Here is a 6,587-nt window from a genome sequence, read left to right on the forward strand (position 1 = left end):
AAGATCCTAAATTTTTCCCGATTTGATTCCTTCTTCTAAGGCTTCTCCCATTCAGACAATTTCTGTGAAGTTTTGTCCCATCATACCTATCATTTTCTCATAAAATATGCCAGCCTGGCATTCAATGAAGGTAGAAGTCATTTCTCTATCGTTCATCGGAGGTTGAACCCTGGCTGCTTCTGACCTCCAACGCAGTGCATATTCACGGAACGACTCAGTTGATTTCTTAGTTAACTTAGTCATGTAGACTCTGTCTGGTGAGATATCGGTGTTGAAACTGAAGCGGTCCATAAAGTCTTGGGCCATATCGCTCCAACCACGCCATTTATGGACGTCTTGTTGCGTGTACCAAGTAAGAGCTTCACCAGATAAGCTTCTTATGAACAGCTTCATTCTTATGTTCTGATCTCTACCTACTCCGACCAGTTTGTCACAATAAGCACTTAAGTGTGTATGAGGGTCGCCTGTCCCATTGAATGTATCAAATTTTGGCGGCTTGTAGCCTATGGGCAAATCGACGTCAGGCTGGACACACAAATCTTCATATTCTACACTTTTGCTTCCCCTGGCGACTTAAAGGTTTCTCATTGCTTCTTTGAGACTGTGGATCTCTTTTAGCAGTATGTTATCTGCCCCTGCTTTTGCATCCTTTTCCATTTCCTCGTATTGATCTACCTCGGGTTGGAACCTGACCGTTACTGGGTTGGAACCTGACCGTTACTGGGTTGGCTTGTGTTTCCGCCGCATATATCGGAGGAACATATTGCGCATTAGGAGTGGCAAAATGTGCCCCTTGTATATGTTGGGTTGGATAAGTTTGGATAGTGGGAGTGTTTTGGACTGGAGGTGATGTGTTATAAGTGGTGTTTGCAGGTAGTTGATTTGGTGGGTTTAGAGGAGTAGTTGTAGCTGATGGATTAATGTTGGTGGTTAAAGGAATGTAAGGAGTATGAACTTGTGATTGATTTGGTGGGTTGACGGGTGGTGGATTCGGAGTAGCATAGGTAGTGTAGGTGGGTGGTTGATTTTGCGGAGGAATATAGACGTATGATGGATTTGGTGGATTTGCGAGGGTGATTGGAGGAAAGTTGTTGTTGGTGGGTGCATTATTTTGTGGAGGAAAGTGTTCAGGCACTGGAGATTCAAGTGATGGAAAACGAGGTGGGTTTGGTGCGACAGTTCTGGGTTCAGGAGGTGGACTTGGGAGTGTGACAGATAAGTTGGTCAGGTCCCTAACCCGATTCAGTTCGCCACGTAGATCCTCAATCTCTAGAGTCAGGAGAGCAATATGTTCATCATGTTGAATAGTAGTTCTGTGTTCAGAAGTCTCAGGGGGATCATTAGAAATCACGATATTTTCCAAACCAATTGAAATGGATATGGCTGGGTCAGACATGATAATTTCCTTTCCTTGCACGGCCCAGTTACGTCGAGGTAATGATGACGTTTTTGACCTTGTGAGGTAAGGGTGGTCGGCCAGCTCGAGTGTCAACACGAATCAACTCTTTTGGGAATAAAAATAAAAAGAAACATAAAGTGCAAATGATGTCAGTCTAGGTAAAGTCATGATCACGTAAAGTCAAGTAAGTCATGTAGCAAATAATTCGTCAAATAAAGTCAAACAAGTTGTCAAACAAATGTACATGGGTATATCAAACAATAACGAGTCCTAATATGCATGTGACCTCTTTTGTGCCAGAGGTAGGACTAACGTTTGTTTGAAGGGTAAAGTGTGCCATAATACGTCATCTCATTGCTTTTGATTAATTAAACAAATTCTATTTCCCAAAATAAAGTACAAAAGTAATGTAACATTTATTACATATCAAATGAATACAACATAAAGTGTTTCCTAATCTAAGTAAAGTAAATATGTCTAAATTTCTAGCTCCATTTTGTGACGTCCTTGGTCTTCAACAATTGTTGATCACAGACGTACTCCAATGTAAATTCATACCTGTCATAGAAATGTTAGTTATTCCCTCCCTCCTAAAGTTTAATTAATTAAAGCAAGTAGTCAATATTTAGGCACAGTTATCCTTCGAACATGCACATAAAGTATGATTAGTGTCACTTAGGGTCGTGAACCCACTTGGACGTTTGGGTAAAGTCATCTAATGGGTTTAATACACCAAGGGTATTAAACCTCCCCCTAGGTCATGAAATGTATGCTCTTAATAAAAGGTGTTGGTTTAGCTCTATCCTAAGTTGACTAAGAGCGGGTTTACTAGACGCAAGGTTCCCGAGTGGACTACTCGAGTGAGAAGGCTACGCGGTCACCGGTATTCGGACACCCCGCGCATATGCCAACTCTCCTAAAATTTGGGATTTTGAAAGAAATTTGCGGGTGCACAAAACACACCTCGCGTGTACGTGTGATAGTGTAAATTTCCAAATGTGGAGAAAAGTGATACGGAATGACAGTTTATATCAAAATAGTAACACATAAGCAGTTTATATCAAATAAAGAAATAATAGCATGTAAAACGGTTAACAACAAGTAATTCAGATAAGCACGCACGACCTAATTAAACTAAGTCCGTTATGGTTAGAACCTAAGTGTCCCCAGTGGAGTCGCCAAGCTGTTATACCCTATTTTAACCGGGGTCAAAATAGTTTACAACATTCCGGTAATTCCAGGGTTATTTAAAGTTAGGAGTCTCCACCTAATTATTTACGGTGAATTAGGACACCTAAAGTTTATTAAAGTTATTTATCTAAAGTTAACTCTATTTTAAAGTCTACGAAACCAAATGATTCTAGGTACGGGTTCAACTAACCTAGAGGGAAGGTATTAGGCATCCTCTAAATTCCATTAATAATGGTTAACCGACCGGACTTATGTTAATTAATTAAGGCTAAAATCTAGATGTAATACTTTACCACACTTAAGAAAGTATATAGTAATGCTATTTAAAATAGGACTTGTAGAAAATTATGATTTGCATAAAGGAGTTTAGTTATAAATAAGCTAAAAGAAACGGGATGTGTAACGTTTATATGTATTTGGAGAAAATAAATTATGCCGATTAATAAATTAGAATAGTCGTTTGTAAGATTAATATTAATAAACCTTTAAAAGGGTTTTATAGAAAAAAGTATTAGTTCAATATAAACTATGTTATAGAAAAAGTGCTAGTTCAATATAGACTATGTAAAGGTTGTTTCAACAAATACGTGATTCAAATGTTGGAAAGGAATTAAAGTGGAACAGTTATCCATGAGAACTAGTTTGCCTTTTATTTCTCAAAAATAAGTTAACGTTAGTGTAAAATTAGTAACGTTTTAAATTTCTAAGATAGTAAGAGTGAATCTTGATTCTCAAAATATGTAGTCATGCTATTTTGAAAATCAATTATTCCAATAAAATAAATGTTATAGATTCTATAAATAGTTTTAACATAAATAGAAGAGAATGTAATTTGTGCAATTAGTTATTAATTCCCTTAGATTAACTACCCATCATTCTAAACTAACCACCCTAATTCCTTATAATTCATTTAAGCTAAGAAAAACAAACAAAGTAAGGGGTTAGTCAAATAATACAGATTAAATGCACGAAAAATATAAAGTAGAGGAGCTAATAAGTAAATGGGCTCAGCCCATTTTAAGATTGCTACGATCATGCTGCTGTTGGGATTTAGGCCCAGTATTTCGAATTTAATGAATCGGCCCATTTAGGCCGACTATCGCGGATCTGCTGCTGCTGTTTACTGCCACTGTTATGGGCCTCGGCCCAGCGAAAATTTTTATGGATTTTTGCTGCGGATGGGCTGATGGGCTGACTCGAGAGAAATTACGTTGGGATTTTTAGCTCAACACCGAATGCGGGAAATGACGAGTCCCTTGGATTCGTATGCGAGATGTCATGCATAAAAATGAAAAGAAAAGGATTAGTATATAATAAATAAAACTTAAACATGTATAATGTAAATTTGAAACAAACCAATGAATTACGTATATACTGTATATTTACGTATATCTCGTGTAAATACATAATCGAATACACCATATTTTCCATATAAGAATCGCAAGGTCGAGCAAAAGAAAGATAGCAAACTCTACGGGTCTGATCCTATACTCCCAAGTCTTTCATGAGGCAAGGAAGACAACAACTCAACATTCCATAGAATATTTAATAAGCATGTCAATCTATTAACAAGCTTAATAATTTTTTAACAAAACAGGGACTGCCTATAATAACTGCACAGGGGACTGCCTATAATGATATAAAAAAACTTAGGTATGCTTTGAGGAGGTTGAATCATTAAGCATTATAAAGTCATCTATCAGAAGGTTGGCCAGGCCCCAAAGCGATCTCAATAACATTCAAAACAGCTTTATTCACAATGCGACGAGGATTTGATCGAAATGAAAAAAAAAAACACTTAGGCAGAATCTGGAGAAATGAGTAATGCGCAAAGCTGGTGTTTCACGAAACAAGGAAGTTCTACATATTTAAGAAGTTCACAGAAGCCATTTAAGAGATAGGCTACGAATGATGTACACAATATTCAGAAATAAAAACCAGAGGAGCAGTTATACATACAAGATTTCTTCGACAAGTTTAACAGGTACAGAAGAGGACTTCCTAATCAAATTTTAAAGAATGCTATGCCATGGAGAATAGGAAACTAACAATGTATGCTAACACAGATCCAATACATTAGTAGACCTTTACAACAGCCCACCTAATTAATTGTGCATTAAATTAATACTAACCACCAAATCCAACAACATAAATGCCACAGCCATAAAATTAACAGAATAACAGACGCCAATAATCGAGCAAAATAGCATAACAACAGTAGCTTCACAAAGCGTAGAGCTTTTTAGACAAGTACAAAAAGGCAGCTACAAAGGCTTGTCTCTATTTAGCATTACCAACCTTCTCGACAAACTGAAAAAAAATTCCACACGCAAGCCAAGTATTTCATACAAACGCCCACATCCGATTACCAGAAAAGTATGTCAAAACTGTTAACGATACATATCGACTAGAAACTACAATCAGCTAAACACACAATATACACGAATCCTATCAAGCTACTAACTAAGACTAGATTATCTAACAACAGAACACATATAAACGAACTGAACTGATTGAAACGACAGACATGTGTAAACAACAAAAACACTTACTAAATTACTAAAAACTGAAATTGAACGGTTAAAGAAGGATTGTTTACCTTCTGTTGGTGCAGTGAATTGGGGTCGTCGGGGTCTCGAATCTACTCTTGTATTGACGGATTCGAAACAATAATAGAGTAATATAGAGTGAATGCTTTTGTATTTAAAAATCGAGGTCAAGAAAATAAAGTGAGACTGTTCTTGGTATTTTTTTTTAGAAAAATTCAAGCTGCTCCAAAAAAAGACCTCGAAACAGACTCGAATTAGAACAAGGCTAAAACTTCAAGTAGTAGTGGAAGGTGGAAATGTCGAATAGGGTAAAATGTTCCGTGGTTCTCCAAAAAAAAACCCTTTTCGACTATGACTTCCGGATGTATTTCTAGGTGGAGTCTAGGGTTTTATATTTTTGAATTTCACGATTTTTGGCTCCAAACAAAAAACTCAAAGCCGTTTGAATCGACCCGTGAAGGAATCTTATGCTAATCACTGAAAAGTTACTCTTTTTTTTTCAGAATTTCAGAAGTAGTTTTGGCCATTTGTGTTTGACCAGATCGTATATAAAAGGAGAGAGGAAAACTTATATGGAAATGGAGTTGGCAAGTATGTGCACGGCTAAAGGAAAGTGGGATTTTAGCCAAAAATGGAAGAGGGATGAAGGGAGGAAGAGGCGTGAAGAGAGAGAGAGAACAGGGGGTGAAGGGTGCGGCTGTGAGAGAAAAAGATTAGGTTTTGTTTAGGTTGGAAGATGAAAGAGGTTGGGCCGGGTTGACGAATAAAACGTGGGCTGGTCGGGTAGGAGCGGGTATGGGTATGGGATTTAAAAAATGTGGGTTGCTCCTTTTGAGTTGGGCTGGCCGATTGGTTGTGGGGTGATGTGGGCTGATTATTTGGGATCAAATGTTGGTCCGAAAATATGAGTTCTTCTTTCTTTATTTAAATTATTTTTGGGCTTCTAATTTAACAACTAGTACAATATATATTATGTGAAGACAAATATAATTAGTATGTAAAAGGATTTAATAAAGTAAAATTAATTTAACAAGTACAAAATCCGAAAATAAAGTGATGACGAACCCCTTTGAAATTTGTGATAAAGTAATACTAGTAAAAATAGTGAAAATGAAGGTAACGGTATTAATAGTAGTAGAAATAAAAATAGTAGTGAAAATAAAATATTTAGCTCGTTAATAAATTTAGAAGCTCCAGGAAATAAATTGAAATAAAGGAGGGACAAAATTGTGTGTCAACAGAGGCATGACAATAATACTTTTGCAATTATTTGTCAGAGCTTCTTGAGACATATTACAGTGCCAAATTCTCTAATTTATGTTCAAAAATATTGTTCTAAATAATTTTATTTTTTCCTAGAATTTTCCTTTATTTTAATTTTCCTTATTCGGATATTAGGGAAGCACCATTCATAAGCTTAATTACCTAGTATAATATAAAGCTAGGCA

The 6,587-nt window shown here is 36.6% G+C and overlaps 1 long non-coding RNA gene across 1 annotated transcript; it reads right to left on the reverse strand.

Moving 5' to 3' along the window:
- Positions 1–3,375: 3,375 nt before the first annotated feature.
- On the reverse strand, positions 3,376–5,856 carry LOC132605838 (uncharacterized). Its single transcript, XR_009569469.1, has 2 exons — positions 5,190–5,856; positions 3,376–3,845 (listed from the first exon to the last, which is right to left on the reverse strand). It is a non-coding gene; the product is annotated as an uncharacterized LOC132605838 (long non-coding RNA).
- Positions 5,857–6,587: the final 731 nt, after the last annotated feature.

Source organism: Lycium barbarum, chromosome 8, assembly GCF_019175385.1.
Source record: "Lycium barbarum isolate Lr01 chromosome 8, ASM1917538v2, whole genome shotgun sequence".
Taxonomy (NCBI): Eukaryota; Viridiplantae; Streptophyta; class Magnoliopsida; order Solanales; family Solanaceae; genus Lycium; species Lycium barbarum.